Source organism: Lampetra planeri, chromosome 23 (genome assembly GCF_965212315.1).
Source record: "Lampetra planeri chromosome 23, kcLamPlan1.2.h2, whole genome shotgun sequence".
NCBI classification, from domain to species: domain Eukaryota; kingdom Metazoa; phylum Chordata; class Hyperoartia; order Petromyzontiformes; family Petromyzontidae; genus Lampetra; species Lampetra planeri.
In genome coordinates this window covers 4,578,747-4,597,517 of record NC_136129.1, presented here as the reverse complement: position 1 = coordinate 4,597,517, position 18,771 = coordinate 4,578,747, and the positions used below count along the sequence as shown (strand labels likewise).

General features: G+C 45.6%; 1 protein-coding gene across 1 annotated transcript in view; it reads right to left on the bottom strand.

Annotated features, from left to right (window-relative positions):
• Nucleotides 1-6,455: 6,455 nt before the first annotated feature.
• LOC144726274 (uncharacterized) overlaps nt 6,456-18,771 on the bottom strand; it is a 62,968-nt gene continuing 50,652 nt past the window's right edge. The window contains exon 2 of the mRNA XM_078604829.1: nt 6,456-7,115. The gene's annotated coding sequence lies outside the window, so the exon portion shown is untranslated. The remainder of the gene's footprint in view (nt 7,116-18,771) is intronic.

Genomic DNA, 18,771 nt, shown 5'->3' with positions numbered 1-18,771 from the left:
ATTATTGTGTCCGTCCGTCCGTCGTGGATCCAAAAATGGGAGGGGTGGGGCTGGGTGGAGAGGGGAGGGTGGGGAAGGGCTGCGTGGGGAGGGTGGGGAGGGGCTAGGTGGGGAGGGTGGGGCTGGGTGGGGGGTGGGAGGGGTGGGGCTGTGTGGGGAGTGGCTGGTCACCCCGTGGTGCCCTTATAAAACTCAACGTTTAACCTACTTACGCCGGCTTGTGCCCGCCCTCACAGTCGGCCATATTTGCGGAATACACCACGCCACCGTTGACCCTGGCCATTGAGCAACCCAACGTTACTACCAGCTCCCTCCGCAGGAATGCATTGGACTCCTAGAAGGCCTAGTGGCGAATAGAATGTGTAAAAAAACTGTTTTACGTGCAGGTACAGACATGTGAAGGATAAGTATTATCCGCTGAAATTATTTGTTATTTATGAGAGTTCGTTAGCCGAAAACGCAAAGGTCTGCACATACAGGTTCACGATCCCACTTGCTGTACTGCCATCTCATGGCAAATTAGTTATGTTCAGGCAAGTGCCAACTTTCTGTTTGCCTCGAGCGGTAAAAGGGGCTTGTTCTGTTTGTGCGGTTTCGAGTAAATGTGGCTAAACTATTTCTACTAAAACTTCGCTATATTGTGTGTACTGTGTGTGTACTATGTGTGTACTGTGTGTGTACTGTGTGTGTACTATGTGTGTACTGTGTGTGCTACTCGGCAGGTAGATGTCGCTTTGTGGGCCCTTTTTTGGAACGCATCTGCTACCGCGTAAAGCGAGGGAAACCTGTCCGTGTTTCAGGCAATGGCTGACATAATAACTATCATTGCTTATTAATCAAGGAATGCCAGACTGCGTCCAATCAAGGAATGCCAGACTGTGTCGAATTACTCTTTTTTATAAGGAGGGTTCAGTTACACTGCGTTGATAATTGTAAGATGTTTTCAACCTGCCGGAGCACCGCACCCGAAGGAAACCCACGCGCGTAAGAGGATGGGACATCTTCTTGGTTCTTTCGGTAAAGTCACGTAGAAGGGAAGTAATAAAATAATAATAAAACATAATAAAATAATTCTCACGACGTTTCGGCCACAACGCAAGCAGCCGTCCTCAGGTGAAGACCAGGTCTGTCGGGGAGACAGCGTCTGAATGAAACACCACCATGCTTGGAGCGTATATTTAAGCTGGGTTGGAAAGGGGGAAGGGCGCCTTGACAAGATAATTTGCATATCAAGAGGAATTTAGCATATTTATGGGAAATGCAGGTATGTGATTAGTACTACTTGTGAAATGCGTAGGAGGTCGGCGGGGGGTTTCAAAGTCATATTATGCCCGTGCATTATGCAGGATTAGCAGCATCAAAGGGAGGGGATAGGGGTAGCATTAATAAAGGGAAGGAATGTTAATAGTATGGAGCTGCAGTAACTAAATAACCACGTAAAAAACTAAAGTATGAACTACATAGTATCATCAGTATACTAAATATACTCTCCAATAAGCTGAGCTACTAACAGTAAGTAATACATTATAATTCTATGTCGCAAAAAAATCTAATATGCTATAATATATAATATGCTACATCACTCTGTCCCCGTACGGACAGCACTACAGATGGAGCTTAGTCTTCTGGCGGAAAGATGTAGCGTGGGTGGGTCGCGAGGAACGGAGTTCGAGGGAAACCCTGCGCACGTTTGAAGTACGCCATCGCGAAATCCGAGTGGCCACGTGCAGGTGTAACTCTCTGCACACACCACCAGGGGGCAGAAGAGAGCTGTACCACGTTACCTCGACAAGAGTGAGCGTTGTCGCGAAACAAACGAACGTTTTACATTTTTTTTATTTTACCAGGTAAGGCCCACTGAGCTATTTAGCTCTGTTTAAATCCTTTATATTAAGTTCACTTGCTTGCTTGCGCGCTTACGACCGTGCAAATCTTTCGGTCGTTTTTTAACCCACTTCCCGTGATCCAATCGAGCTGACATTTTGCACACAGACTCGTTGTGCGTGACAATTTCTTTTCGTGAAATTTTTTTCTCCAAAATGTTACACTTTTTAGGTATTTTTTTTTATATTTAATTACCAATTGCTTAATGGTGGCAGGCAATCATCTCACCCATAGGTGGCAGCCATCTCAAGCCAGAGGACGAGAGGACTCTAGCCGCCCGTTTCAAAGACCAATGTGGGCTGGGTTGTGGCCCATTGAACACGCATATAAAGGATTTATAGTGAAAAACTTTGTTTTTACGGGTTCATTTTTTCATAAGCGACCTAGCCACAAATGAGAGCCTAATGAAGTAGCTTATGTGGCAATGTATAGCGGCCAAATAACTCCAATGGCATGTTTCTAAATGTGGAGGGAAAAACCAGAGGACCCGGAGAAAAAACATCCAAGCAACCACGGTGATGAGAGAGAGAGACACGCAAACTCCAAATATGCAGCAGGCGTCAGTGTCGGGATCGAACCCACGACCTTCCTGTATACCAGGCGAGGTAGTTAACATCTCATAGCCACCGTGATGATGATGAGAGAGAGATTCACGCAAACTCCAAATATACAGCAGGCGTCAGGGTCGGGATCGAACCCACGACCTCCTGTGTACCAGGCGAGGTAGTTAACATCTCATAGCCACGACGCTCCTCATTACTCGATGGGGCAGAGAACCCCTCAGTGGTCAAGCGGGAGCAAACTTAGGAGCGGTGGAAGGCCTCCTTGTAAGCCCACTCGCTGCATGTATGTTATTTGATTTCTATGGTTTGTATTTGAAGCTTTCGTGACTGCAAGGATTCATACTCTTAGTTCTTTCGGTAAAGTCACGTAGGTAAAAAATGAAATAAAAATTAATAAAAATAAAACAATGAAAACAAAAAATCACGACGTTTCGGAGGCAACACAAGTCTCCGTCATCAGGTGGGACCGTCACAGCCAGATTTTCTGCATCAAGTGAAGCAAGGATTCAAGATGTAAGCCCTTAAATGCAAGTAGAGGGGGGGAGCTTATCAGAATGTGGTAGCCAATGAATGGAACGTATCGGGAGGGAGGGGGCGGAGCTAAAAGAAGGCACGAAGTGCTACGTAGAACGTATCGGGAGGAGGGAGGGGGCGGGGCCCCCATCTTTTTTCCCTTCCCCCCATACGTCCCCCTCTATCCTTGGTCTCCCCTGAGCCTGTTGGTTATCCCCCCCCCCCCACCTTTTCTCCTCCCCATTGAAATCTTCATCTTTCTCCAAACGCGAGGTCCCCATTTGGTTGGGGCAGCAGGAGTCCTCTATCCATTCTCTCCTCCCCCTATCGTGTGATTCCGTCGCGCCGGAATGGATGATCGCGCATTTGATGTAACCCCGTCACCGGAATATTTCAGCGTGTTGTATCGGAGTCGCGTTTGGTTGTAATAAAAATCATATGCAAAAAATGAGCTTGAACCATCACACGAACTCCGGTCTCTGGTCATTCTCGCAGCAGTGGCTTTTGGCTGCCCATTGAACGAAGACGGTGACCGCATCGTGCGCTTTCAGACGCGCTTCCGCGGCCGTCTGGAACGCTCTTCCTTCCGATATTGGGAAGCCACTTGTGCTATGCACTTTTAAATCATCGTCTAGATGGAAAACGGATTTCTTGAGAACTCATTTTTGTTTTTCGTTTCTTGTTCTTCCCCCCGCACCTCACATGAGAACAGTTGGCTACCTACGGTTCTAAATGATTTCAACATATGTACCTGACTTTGAGTCATGCGTTTTATAATTGTGCGTCAAACTAGGACCCATGTCTTAAAAAGGAGGCAAAAAAACAGCTTTCCCCCTCTTTTTTGCCTCCTAATGACGATCGCTTGTGTTGTGATCGAAACGTCGTAGTTTTTTGTTATTTTCTTTGAACCTATCTACGTGTTTTTCCCCGAAAGACCCAAAAACACGTATTCACCCTTATCTCGTGCACCAGTGCCGTTTGTCGCTGGCGTTTTTGGGTCTTTTAATTCCATGACCAACGTGCAGTACTGTTTTGTAAATGGGGCGCCGCGATGGGGAGATGTTAACTACCTCGCCTGCTATACACGAATTTGTGGGTTCGATCCCGACCCTGACGCCTGCTGTATATCTGGAGTTTGCGTCTCTCTCTCTCTCTCCTCGTGGTCGCGTGGATTTTTCTCCGGACCCTTCGGTTTTTCCCTCCACATTTCGACTCAACATCACGCGTTTAGAGTATTTGGCGGCTGTAAATCTCCACACGATGATAACCCACTTCGTTGAGATATCATTTACGTGCAGCTCAGTGGGTGCCTTACCTTAATTTTGGAGCTTTCGTGACTGCAGGAATTATTCTTTGGTTCTTTCGGTAGAGTCACGTATAAAGATGAAATAATAAATTAAATAATAGCATACTACGACGTTTCGATTGCAACACAAGCAAATCATCATCTCTCTGTGTATCTTTATGATGTCTGTCTACTTATATGTATGTCTATAGTTTTCTGGTTAGATTTTTGTTGCTATTTCTTTTATACCTGACGATGATTGCTTGTGTTGCAATCGAAACGTCGTAGTATGCTATTATTTAATTTAATATTTTATCTTTATACGTGACTTTACCGAAAGAACCAAAGAATGGTGCCTTACCTGTTCAAATAAAAACAAGTGACGTGATCACATCTATCCTTCTAAATTAAGGAGCGAAACCGGAGGATTTCTCCACAAATCTAGCTGTCGCCTGATGAAGCTAGTTGTAATTACTGGCGAAACGTCGTACTCGGATTGCAAATGTTGTGGATTTGCTCTCCAACACACCGGTTAGTGCTGTACTAATGACGAATTGGCACGTCCTGTTCACGTGACACTAAACCTTACTAATTGGCTGTGTCGGGTGGTGGCGGGTTTACCGACACATTTATAATTACGCGATTTAACCCAACACAAAGAACAAACCTGTCACGGATAGTTGATTAGTTTCAGAACACCGCTAGAGGCCGCTGTGGAATAGATTTGGAGTTCACGGCTGAGGGGCGGGGCCAGATTGGGGAGGACACCTGGTGGGGGGGCAGACGGGGAGGGGCATGCCCCCCCCCTCCACCTCAGTGATCACGTGACGGCTGCTTCAGAGTCACATCACTTACTGGAAACGACGTGGAAGACAGCGGGGTGGGGGGAAGGGGGTGGGGGGAAGGGGGTGGGGGGGAAGGTTGGGGGGAAGGGGGTGGGGGGGAAGGGGTGGGGGGAAGGGGGTTGGGGGAAGGGGGTGGGGGGGAAGGGGGTGGGGGGGCTTGAGATCTCACCCACGTTGGTGTCGAGGTTGCACACACACAATAATAAAGACAAAGATCCCCCGTGTAGCCTTAACAGACTGTTGGGGCAAGTGCTGTTAGCGAGCACCTACGAAGGCCGGCGCCGCACACACGAAGGGGGTGGGTGGCCAGCACCACGCCCGGCCGCCTTTGTCTCCCTTGCGGCGATGTTTACACATGGCACCACGTGCTCATTTGGGGCTGAGTGGACCTAGGGGGAGGTCTAGGACCGGTGAAGATAATCGTCACTGGTGTTCGTGGCCGTGAGCGGGAATCAAACTCGGGTCGCCGGGTTCATAGCGCAGCGCGCTAACTGCTACGCCACCGCTCCCTATACAGCAGACACACAGACACACGCACACTCTAAACACATGTAGACGAACACACACACAGACGCATAATGTGACGGCGTATGCAAACCACACCGTGTAGACAACAACAACACAGTTTTCTTGTTTGAAGGCATCTTTGTTTTTTTTTTAAATCACGGTTATTGAGTACAAGGTGGCGGGGCTGGCCAGCACCACGCCCGGCCGCCTTTGTCTCACTCGTGACGATTTTTGCCAATGCACACAAGCGCGCACACACGCACACGTGCGTAGATTAGTCGGTGTTTTATGTGGAAGCGTGGTTTGCATACTGCTCCGTGAACCCGGACACAGTGGCTCTTGATATCTTAGGGCCACCCGCCTTCTCAGACCCAGACTGCGTTGATGGATGATCTTTGTTTGTTTTCGGTAAAGTCACGTAGGTGAAAAGAAAATAAATAAATTAAATCACGACGTTTCGGAGGCAACACAAGCTTCCGTCCTTTTAGGTCCGTGTCTCTTAGAGCCCTCTTCACTTGGCACAGTAATTTTGCTGAAGACGGAAGCTTGTGTTGCCTCCGAAACGTCGTGATTTAATTGATTTATTTTCTTTTCACCTACGTGACTTTACCGACAAAACCCAAAGAGTATGGACCCTTGCAGTCACGAAAACTTCAAATCTCGAATTGTGTTGATGGAGTTGAGCCCAACTGAGCTCAACAGATATATTTTTTCAAGGGCGACCTACATGCCTGCCCATCATCTAAGAGGCTCCAAGCCGAACTGAGCAGCGTGTTGAAGTATGGTCAAGCAACTCCAATGACAGGCAATGCTGTGTGTGGAGAGGCATGATTCATCCAGCAGTGGATTGACAAAGGAATCATTAAAACATATCTTTATTTGTATACTAGCTTTCCTACCCGGCTTCAGCCCGGGACTTGGATTCACCACGCCCGGCCGCCTTTGTCTCCCCAGTGGCGATGTTCACACACCACACCAGTTACTCGCTTGAGGCTGAGTCGACCTAGGGGAGGGCCCAGGATCGGTTTACATAATCGTCAGCGGCGGTGGCCGTGAGCGGGAATCGAACTCGGGTCGCCGGGTTCGTAACGCGGCGCGCTAACCACTACACGACAATGCGTTACGCTTCCACGTGCGCGGGTCACGTGACAGATGTGACGTCACAGCTCACTTGCTGTGCAAAAAAATGCATTATTGAGCTCCCTCCCCTCCCCCCAAAAAAACAAAAGTGTATTTTAATAATGTTTGCATGGTGTACAGTCTGGAAAGTACCCACATGGCAAATTTCCAGTTCGTTGCATGTCGGGAAGTACGCTAAACATTTTGAACAGACACACATATTCACAACTTTGCCTTTGATATATATGGAGATATACACACAAATTATTACTACTTTGAGACAACAACAACAACAACAGTTAATCGGCTGATCGATGGACGTGCTCCTGTCTTGCGAATGTGGAATTTCCACCACGCGCTCAGAGTCGCTAATGAAGATTAGCGCCACCACCCCCGAACCTGGGACACAACAAAAACAAAGAAAATCACAAATTAAAAACAGTACTACGCACCACACATCCGCCCGAACAATTTAACCGCCTGCACCCAGTTGCAGTATCCGCGCATGGTGATACGTCGATGTTCACATATCCGACCTCCTTACACGCGGTATTAGAAGAAAAAAGTTTTGCTGGCTGGCTGGCGGCCGTGCGGGTAAATTTGTGTCCCACAGCGTTGCGCGGATTTCGTGCATCGGGCCGACGTCACGCCTCCCTGTGCCCCGGGCCGTGTATCCGGCGAAAATGCGTGTGTAGTGCTCGTTTATAAATGTAAACATTTTTTTTTTAAACTCAACGCATTCATCAATAACCGTGCATCGCCTTACTTTCATTATTGATTTGCTCCCAGTAACCTCATTGTGGGTAGCGTGCAGCTGCCATTTTCTCTACATGTTGGCAAATGTATGTATCTTGAACTTCTTTCGCACCGTACTTAACCAACTGTGATAACCTCATTTGCCAGTAACAAAATATGATAATTGTTTTTTTACCCTTTTTAACTGGCAACAACAACAGTGCATACATTATCAGAGTTATGTGTTTTGTTTGCATTCCGACTGCAGGTATTGTGGTCAATGCAAACATGACTCTTTGTAAAAAAAAGGTGTCAGTTTTGTTGCCAGATAAAAGGGTAAAAAAAACAATTATGTGATAACACTGTGTAACAAATTTTTTTTTGACCCTGGGTAGTAAGTGTTATTTCCTAATTGCTTATGCCTCAATAGTACAGAAAATGGCTATTATTCCCCAAAAATTTTTATTTTCTGACCAGGACAGTGATATTTTGAAATGGACTAATTTTGAATGAGAAAACGTGTGAATTTGTGCTATTCCTTCACGTAAAGTCTTGGTCACAAAAGCAAAGTTTGTGGGGAATAATAGCCATTTTCTTGGTTCTTTCGGTAAAGTCACGTAGAATGGAAATAATAAAATAATAAAAATTAAACATAATAAAATATTATTTTATTTTTCTATTTTTCCATTCTACGTGATGAATCCCTGCAGTCACGAAAGCTTTAAATCGAAATAGCCATTTTCTCTACTTTTTAGGCATAACCAATTAAAAAAATAACACTTACTACCCAAGAACAAAAATCGTGTTACATCGTGCAATGGGAGGTGCGGTGGTAATGGCAACAAACTAAACACAAAAAGCAGTTCGGATACGGGGCGTGGTTGGCTGCGAGTATAAGTCAGAAAGGATTTACCGGCAAAGAAAAGACAACAACCTTCGTACTGTTAAAATAATGTCTGCCTCTAGCTTCCTGGCTGGCTGCTGACCGAGATTCGTTTTACTAACTCTGTTGTGAGTGGCTGGGGGCAGAAGAGTGGTGCTGGTTACAGCCACATTTCCAATTGTGATCTGTAACTCTGATCCTTACCCGTGTATCGATAGTTCAATTTTGATGTGATAATTTGTTGAGGGACTGTGTTGTTGTGATCTAGGACTGTTTTTTGCTGTTGTTTTGCTGCCTTGCCCAAGTTTGCATTTAGTGTTGAAAAATTGCCTACATAGTCTCTATTTTTCATTCCGATATTTTTTTGCATTGTTTGTTGTTCTAACTTGTTGACCCGCCCATCCTGGACATCTGTGAAAAAGAGCTTCATAGATCATCGGATTCCTCCTCTTCCAGTGTAAATCAAGATTCAAATTCTTTTGACTCTGAAACTAGATGGGGAAACTGGCTAAACGTGATTTTCCGTGTAACAAATAAACATTGGACTGAAACGGCAGAAGACTTTCAAAAGACGTAATCACAATAGTGGTGCGCGGAGTAACCCAATATAAGACACTGACCACAGTTCATTTATAATCGCTCTAACTTTTCAATGTGTGCTCCTATCAATGTCATTCATTCGCCTGGACATTATTTAAATCCTACATAATATAATAAAAAATAAACCGAAACAAAACATATTATCTCGGCATTGTATTATTACTACTGTATTAAAAAAAACCCATCAAATTGCTTGTCGTGCTCCGACTACAGGATGATCGTGATCATTAATTTCCGTTAGGGGTCAACAAGTTCGCTCGCAGCGATAATACGAATGTAATAGCCTCGGTAAACTCCGACTTTGGTGGGTGTGGAGGGAGGTTGTTAGGGGCGTCACTCCAAGCGCGCGTTGTTGCTTCTGGTAACTTTGGTTTTGGTGCCAGATAACATTTCGGAAAGTTGGCCAAGATCCACTGAATATTTGGCAGAGGAAGGGAAACTACGATCGCACTCGGTGCAACTCACAACTCGGAGAAGGCTTTCTTTCTCATCACTGGCCCCCCCCTAGTCGCGAATCCTATTATACGGGGTTGTTTTTAAGGGGTCCGATAGTGGCAAGTGGTATAAATAAATGCTAGCCCATAATAATGATACTCTTTGGGTCTTTCGGTAAAGTCACGGAGATAGAAAAAAAATAAAACCCGTAAAAACAAAGTTTTTCACTATGAATCCTTTATATGCGTGTTCAATGGGCCACAACCCAGCCCACATTGGTCTTTGAAACGGGCGGCTAGAGTCCTCTCGTCATCTGGCTTGAGATGGCTGCCACCTATGGGTCAGATGATTGCCTGCCACCATTAAGCAATTGGTAATTAAATATACATTTTTTTTACCTAAAAAGTGTAAAATTTTGGAAAAATGTTTCACGAAAAGAAATTGTCACGCACAACGAGTCTGTATGCAAAATGTCAGCTCGATTGGATCACGGGAAGTGGGTTAAAAAACGACCGAAAGATTTGCACGGTCGTAAGCGCGCAAGCAAGCAAGCAAGTGAACTTAATATAAAGGATTAAAAAATAATAGATCACGGCGTTTCGATGGCAACACAGGCAATCGTCTTCACCTGTGGAGGGAGGTTGTTATGGACGTCTTCACCTGAAAGACCCAAATAGTATGAATTCCTGCAGTCACGAAAGCTTTAAATCAAGACGTAATAATGATGTGCGATAAAGAAAGGCCATTGCCCGAAACGTCGCCTATCATGTACAGGGTGGCCCAAACCTCAGGACACATAGGGTGATTATATTTATTGCACCAAATCACATCGGGTTACTTTATTTATTTTAAAGCATGTTCAAACTGACTCCCATGAACATTAATGCATGCGTGCATTCTCTTTCGAAATTTGTTTAAGACTTATTTATTTAAAGATTACTCGTGTAATCTTTGAACATTCATCAATTATGTTTCGTCTCAATGTATTCAGAGTTTCTTGGCCGATTTTTGTAAATGTAATCTGAAAAGGAAGAAGAAATATAATAATTGTATTGATAATGTTAATGAAAGATAAATATTCGCTTAAGAATAAATAATGTAAATGTTACTCTTTGGGTCTTTCGGTAAAGAACATTTATAATGGATTCCTGCAGTCACGAAAGCTTAAAATCAAGAAATGTAAATGTTGTAATGGCAGTATTCAAATAAATGAAATAACCCTACGTGTCCTGACTTTTGAGCCACCCTGGATATGGGTGCACAGTGTTCACTACCTCGCCAGGCCTACAGGAGATCGTGGGCTCGATCCCAACCTTGACGCCTGATATTTAGTGTTTGCATGTTCTCCCTGTGGTCGTGTGGATTTTCCCTCCGTGCGTTTAGAGTATCCGGCTTTTATACATTTCCACACGAAATGTCACGTCGTCGACCTATATTGTGTGGCCAGGTGGCTTCTAGCAAAATAGCTGTATAGCTCAGTGGGCCTCAACTGGTGAAATAAAAAAAAGTTTATGATTTTTTTATTTTACAGTGTTGTTTTAGAGTTGTTGAACCACTTCTACGGGGAAGTTTTAAGCTTATCTTTTTTCTCTCTCTCTGGTTTTTTGTTTTCTCTCTCTGCCTGTGTCCTCTCTTTAGAATTTTCACACTTAAATTCTAACTTAGCAATCTTTGAAATACGTAATCAACCGGGCTATGCGTTAATTGTGTGTTGACCGACTCTCTGTGTTGCATTACATTACATTTCGATATTTTACTAGGTTATTTAATTTTAGTGTGTCTTTCTCCTAATTTTCAAGCTTGCGTACCGTACCACGTCGTTGTCCACTCATTGACATGATAATTTTTTCTCTGCCCCCTCCCTCTCTCCGCCCCCGCCCCCTCTCTATATTTAAGGCCCCGTCACAGAGACGACCTCTCTCTTTGTGCCGATACGTGTTCTCTCTCTGTGTATCTTTATGATGTCTGTCTGCTTATATGTCTGTCTATAGTTTTCTGGTTAGATTTTTGTTGCTATTTCTTTTATACCTGATTATGATTGCTTGTGTTGCAATCGAAACGTCGTAGTATGCTATTATTTAATTTATTATTTTATCTTTATACGTGACTTTACCGAAAGAACCAAAGAATAATTCCTGCAGTCACGAAAGCTCCAAAATTAAGATTGAATCATCATTAGACCTCATTTGCCAGTACCAAATTATAATAATAGGGGTTTTCCCCTTTTTCTAGCAACAGAACTAAAGCTTTTTTACAAGGAATCATGTGTGCATTAACCACAATACTTGTGGTCAAAATGCAAACAAAAAACACACTCTGATAATAAATGCATTGTCCTTGAAACTGATTGGTCCACACCAGAGACGGCTTTCTTTTGAGCCTCGTCTCAATTGATGCTAGACCAGAGGACGCCAAAAGGCGTACAGCTCAAAGACAATGCACTATCAAAGTAATGCAGATATTATCAGAGTGTGTTTTTTGTTTGCCTTATGACCGCAAGTATTGTGGTTAATGCACACACGATTCCTCGTAAAAAGGTTTCAGTTTTGTTGCCAGAAAAAAGGGGAAAAACCCCTATTATTACAACGCAAAATCACTCAATAATTTAACAGTATCATCAGACGCATCATCAGTATCATCTTTCAAGGAATAGACATGATCATACAAAATTTTACGTAATCATGAGAACAATAAAAGTTCAAGTAATCATCATCATCGACATCAAGTCATCATCCTCTTTGGAGTGTTCGCTGTGTCAATCGACATCCTGAACATCCTTACACGAGAGATGCGTCATCTCCAGGGGATCATCCCGGTGAAGTGTTTTAAAAAAAATTAAATCATAAATAACAATTGTCAATGGTGCCATCCCAAGTATCAACATCACTACCAACACCATGTGGTCGTGTTGCTTCAAGTCGCATGCAAATTAGCTGCGACCTTCACTTAACACGGAAATGGAACTGGTTCCTAGGACCCGCCAGACCGGGTACCCATCACCAGAGGTGGGACAAAGTCATTGTTATGCAAGTCCAAGTCGAGTCGCAAGTCATCAAATTCATGACTCGAGTCTGACTCGAGTCCAAGTCACATGACTCGAGTCCACATCTCATAGGTGGGACAAAGTCATTGTTATGCAAGTCCAAGTCGAGTCGCAAGTCATCAAATTCATGACTCGAGTCTGACTCGAGTCCAAGTCACATGACTCGAGTCCACACCTCTGCCCATCACTCTATTTAAATCAGCTCAAGCCGTCTGCAAATCACGTGACTTTTGTGTGAGCATTCCCACTCTGCACCGCTCCCCTCTAATCTTTCTCTCTCTCTCTCTCTAAATCAGCTCAAGCCTCCCGTAAGCCACGTGACTTCTGTGTGAGCATTCCCACTCTGCACCCCTCCCCCCTAATCTTTCTCTCGCTCTCTCTCTAAATCAGCTCAAGCCTCCCGTAAGCCACGTGACATCTGTGTGAGCATTCCCACTCTGCACCCCTCCCCTCTAATCTTTCTCTCGCTCTCTCTCTAAATCAGCTCAAGCCTCCCGTAAGCCACGTGACTTTTGTGTGAGCATTCCCACTCTGCACCCCTCCCCTCTTATCTTTCTCTCGCTCTCTCTCTAAATCAGCTCAAGCCTCCCGTAAGCCACGTGACTTTTGTGTGAGCATTCCCACTCTGCACCCATCCCCTCTAATCTTTCTCTCGCTCTCTCTCTAAATCAGCTCAAGCCTCCCGTAAGCCACGTGACTTTTGTGTGAGCATTCCCACTCTGCACCCCTCCCCTCTAATCTTTCTCTCTTTCTCTCTAAATCTGCTCAAGCCTCCCGTAAGCCACGTGACTTTTGTGTGAGCATTCCCACTCTGCACCCCTCCCCCCTAATCTTTCTCTCGCTCTCTCTCTAAATCAGCTCAAGCCTCCCGTAAGCCACGTGACTTTTGTGTGAGCATTCCCACTCTGCACCGCTCCCCTCTAATCTTTCTCTCGCTCTCTCTCTAAATCAGCTCAAGCCTCCCGTAAGCCACGTGACTTCTATGTGGCCATTCCCACTCTGCACCCCTCCCCCCTAATCTTTCTCTCGCTCTCTCTCTAAATCAGCTCAAGCCTCCCGTAAGCCACGTGACTTTTGTGTGAGCATTCCCACTCTGCACCCCTCCCCTCTAATCTTTCTCTCTTTCTCTCTAAATCTGCTCAAGCCTCCCGTAAGCCACGTGACTTTTGTGTGAGCATTCCCACTCTGCACCCCTCCCCCCTAATCTTTCTCTCGCTCTCTCTCTAAATCAGCTCAAGCCTCCCGTAAGCCACGTGACTTTTGTGTGAGCATTCCCACTCTGCACCGCTCCCCTCTAATCTTTCTCTCGCTCTCTCTCTAAATCAGCTCAAGCCTCCCGTAAGCCACGTGACTTCTATGTGGCCATTCCCACTCTGCACCCCTCCCCCCTAATCTTTCTCTCGCTCTCTCTCTAAATCAGCTCAAGCCTCCCGTAAGCCACGTGACTTCTATGTGGCCATTCCCACTCTGCACCCCTCTCCTCTCCCCGCCGCCACCCGCTGTGAAAACAGACGCTGCTGCTGCTGCTGCTGCGTGTACCAGCAGCAGCAGCAGCAGCGTCGATGTCCTCATCCAGTCGCCTATCCCCCCTCCCTGTCCTAGTTTCTTGTCCTTTCCCCCCGCAACTCCGATTAGCACGGTTGGCTACGTACGGTGCGAAAGAAATTCAACATACACACGGTACATACATCTCTCCTGACCCATGTGCTCCCGTTTCTCCGTTGCTTTGCCATCCCCCTTCCTCTTACGTCCCATCCATTGCATCCTCGACTCCACTCCCCTTTTACGAGGACAACGCAAGCTGGTGCATCTTGACAAGATCATTCCCATTGTAGAACGCGACCGTTGAGACTAAGCACCGATTTCATACAGCAACACACGTTTCAGCGTGTGCGACATTTTCAGTCAAGTGACACGGTTGTTTTGTACCGATTTCTCTTTGCTGTATTTGCTGTACAGTACTTAATTATACTGGTAGGAACCTCCTGGTTACACCAGCCCACAGGGGATTATTGTGTCCGTCGTGCAGGGAGGGGCTGGGTGGGGAGTGAGGGGCTGGGTGACCGAGCAACCCAACGTTCCTACCAGCTCCCTCCGCAGGAATGTGTTATGATACCCTGGCAAATGAGCCTCATATCCTGGCGTTATGAGTTCTCACCACGTTCAACTTAACATTCGAATCTAAATGTGTAGTGTCAGTGATACGGAGACGAGGGTTTCCAGGAGGCACGGTCTTTATATTCAACACCTTCCACACGTCACAGGTTCGTCCTTGCATTCTCCTTGGTCGTCTCGCCGAGCCCAAACACAACCCTGACCGTGTAACACCGATGATGGCGCTGACCGAGACAGCCAAAGAACTCTCCGTCCACCACAGTTTCCGATGCTATCCACCAGCCGTCGCTATTACTCTACAAATGTCCTCACGCAAATGCACACATCACGTGTTAATATATGCACGCGCGTGCACACACAACACATTTTATGAGTGCATGCAAAAAAAGCCATAAACATTGGTATGTTTACATGTTGAATGTCTTTATGGATAACAAACTAAACACACATCTATGTTCAGGTCATGTTCGAGTCAAGTTTCAAGTTTACATTGTTTGTTCAGGTGACCACGAAAGAAATCAGGGCAACGGCCTCATTTACAAGTCAAGTACAGCACTTAAACAAATATAGTTGGCATCAGAAAAAAAAATCAAGCAATCGAACACATTACATACCTTCCCCCTGCAACGCAAATCGATTGTTTGTGGATGAACTCCAGACTGAACACACCACAAGATATAAAACCATTTACACCATTGGAACCTCATTTGCCAGTATAAAAATATGATAATTGTTTTTTTTTCTTTTGGCGTCATCTGGTCCAACACCATGTTATGGCTCATAAAAGTTACACATCTGCCGCTTTTTGTCTCTTCAAGACAAAGATACTTGCGATGAAAGGTCCCACAGATATAACTGCTCGACCCGATCTGTAAGTGCTCTGATACCTACATTGTGTATCTGCTGTTCGCATTTGGGCGCTCTCTGTGTCTAACTCTGGTGAGACGAGGCCACAATGAAGAGAGTCTCTGGTGGAGGCCAATGAGTTTAAAAGACAACGCTTTCCTGTATATTATCGGAGCATTTTGTTTGCATGTTTTGCCACAAGCACGTGCTGTTAATGCAGACTTGATGGCTCGCAAAAGGCCGCTATTTGGTGTTTGCAATTTTTGAACAACGATTTTATTGCCAAAAAGAGCATCCTGCGTTTGTTCCCGACACCGGCCGACCAACACAAAAGCGCGCAGACTTTTCTGAGACGTGTCGTGAGTGCGAAGTTGTTGAATGTTCATTATCATCATCATCATCGACCATGGGTGGAAAAAACCCGATTTTTCCAGCGGCAGGCATGGGGTTTTTTCTTTAATACAATTACACCTGATTTCGGGGAATTAAAACCTGGTTTCATGGATACGAAACTCTGATCCAAGGTAAAGTCACGTAGAAGGGAAGTAATAAAATAATAAACATAAAACATAATAAAATGAAACAAATAGTGAGAATTGTTTCATTTTATTATGTTTTATTTTTATTATTTTATTACTTCCCTTCTACGTGACTTTACCGAAAAAACCAAGAAGATGAATCCCTGCAGTCACGAAAGCTTTAAATCGAAATCTGATCCAAGGCTTAGGCTGCTTCCTTGTCGGTGCTGCTATCGTACTCGGGGGGCCGTCGGACACGGGGTAGTCGTAGAATGCGGCGGGCAGGTTGGTCGTGATGAACACGAGGAGCTTCTCCACAATCGTGGGCGCCAGTGAGTTCCTTAGCTTGGGGAATGGATGAAGCCCGTCGTTGAGAAGTGCGGTTCTGCAATTAGAACCCAATTACACCGGATTTCTCCCAATCTCAGATGATCGGGTTTAATATAAAAAGACAATTAAACCCGATTGTAAAAAACTCGACTCATGTGCCACCCTTGGCATCGACCGGTTCTGTGGTGGCAACAACGGACCCCCTCCGTTCCGTAGCGAGGCGATGGACAGAACCCCGACTTACGACGGCGGCGGTGTTCGTGATCGCGGCGTGGATGGATGTCGTAAGATGGCGAGGTCGAGCAAGGAGGCTCCGGGCGTCTTGTCGACACGGAGAGACACAAACTCGACGCATTCATTTTCTCTTTGCGTATCGGTGGCGAGACGTTGAAATGCCTGGGCCTGGTTTACAAGAGGTCGTGGATAAGAAAAAAAAAATATTTTTTTATTTTTATTTTCTTTCTTTTTTTTTACCTACGTGACTTTTACCGGACTTGCAGTCACCAAAACTTCAAATCTAGAATTAAGAGGTCGTGGGTTCTATCCCGAGCCTGACTCCTGCTGCTACATTTGGAGTTTGCGTGCCTCTCTCCCCGTGGTCGTGTGGATTTTCCCCCGGCTCCTCCCGTGTTTCCCTCCACATGTCGTAGAATCAACGTGCGTTTCGAGTTTTTGGCTGCTATAAAATTTCCACGTAATAAGCCACTTCGTCGAGCTCGCATTTGTGGCTAGGTTACTTTTTAAAAAGAGCTGAATAGCCCAGTGGGTCTTACCCAGTAAAATGAAAATAGGTGTAGGAATAGTGTAGGCTTGTTTTCCCCTCTTAGTTTAAATTTTAAGGAGTTTATGTTACTGGGATTGTGTTGTGAAGCGCTGTTGAGGCCTTGTGTGAATGGCACGATATAAAACGGAGTTTCACTTTACCTGCTTATACATTTACATCTCGAGGAACGAAGCGGTCAGGTTTTTTTATTGCTGCATTTCGCTTTGATGTTGAGTAAATATTTTTAAAAATAAATTTAGATCTCCTTCGATGTTCCATGCTGTCACCATTACACGCCTCGCGACAGATTCTCACGGTGAATTTAAATGCCCCGTACGTGACAAGTCTGTCGGGGGGGGGGGCAGGTGCTGTTAGCGAGTCGCGCCTACGAAGCAGAGGTCGCAAGCGGGTTTTGATTCCTTACCCGTACCCGGCCGCACCAGGGTCGCAAATGGGTACCCGTACCCGGCCGGGTACAGGTAGCCGTATCCTACCCGTACCCGTACCCTACCCGACAAACGGTGACTCACCAGTGACTCACGGTCTACCCGTACCCGTACCCGGCCGCACCAGGGTACGGGTAGCCGGGTATCGGGTAGGGTACGGGTATCGGGTACCCGGTTGCGACCTCTGCTACGAAGGCCGAACACGGCACACGAGGGGAGGCGGTGTAGCAACGCTTTCTCCCACTGCCGATATATTAAATATACACACCGCAACCGGATACTCGTTTAGGGTTGAGTCTACCCTAGGGGGAGACCCGGGACCCGGCTATTCATGTGTTGGCCGTGAGCGGGAATCGAAATCTGGTCGCCGGGTTCATAGCGCAGTGCGGTAACGACTGCGCCACCGCTCCCCGCTACATATATACATACAATGTAGACTACACATATACATACAATGTAGACTACACACACACACGCACGTACTCAAAACTAGCTGTGTACACTCCATGCATACTACACGTACGTGTGATTTTAAATGCATATATATATACACACACATATGTACACACACAGTGTGTGTACATCGTTACAACCACGGCTGTGAATAGTTGATTAACTACAATAGTTCTCACACCTGAGTTCGATTCCCGATCACAGCTGACATCAGTTACGAGTGGTATCGAGATTGTACCCGTTTCTGGGCAACGCCCCTTCACCAACCCGCATTGACCAGCAAGGTGAAGTATGGTCAAACAACCTTTCCATCCCCCCCCCCCAATGACCCCCAATGACCGAGAGGATAAGGAAATCTAAGTACAGTACTGTATATCACTAAGCACACATGGACATATAACAAAACCCGTATACAAATGCAATCAATCAATCAATCCTTATTTACCGTGCCAATATCGCCCTCAATAAAGTACACACTGGTGCACATTACAGCGAGAAGGGGATGGACGGTGCAGACGATACGGAGACATCGAAATGAAAACAGAGACACGTGAAAGACCTTAGCGGCGAACAGCGACTGAGCAAAGTCGATTGCGAGTAAATAAATAGTCATCCTCTCTGGTTCTTTCGGTAAAAGTCGCGTGGGTAGAAAATACAATAAATCACGACGTTTCGGGCGCAACACAAGCGTGGGAAAGCAGCTCTCCCGCCTGATGATGGACGCTTGTGTTGCGCCCGAAACGTCGTGCTTTATTTTATTCTATACCCACGTGACTTTACCGAAAGAACCAAAGAGTATATGGATTCGTGCAGTCACGAAAGCTTCAAATCAAAATAAATAGTTGTTCATTTTCTTTTAAAAGTCAGATGTTATGGGAGGTCTGAGTA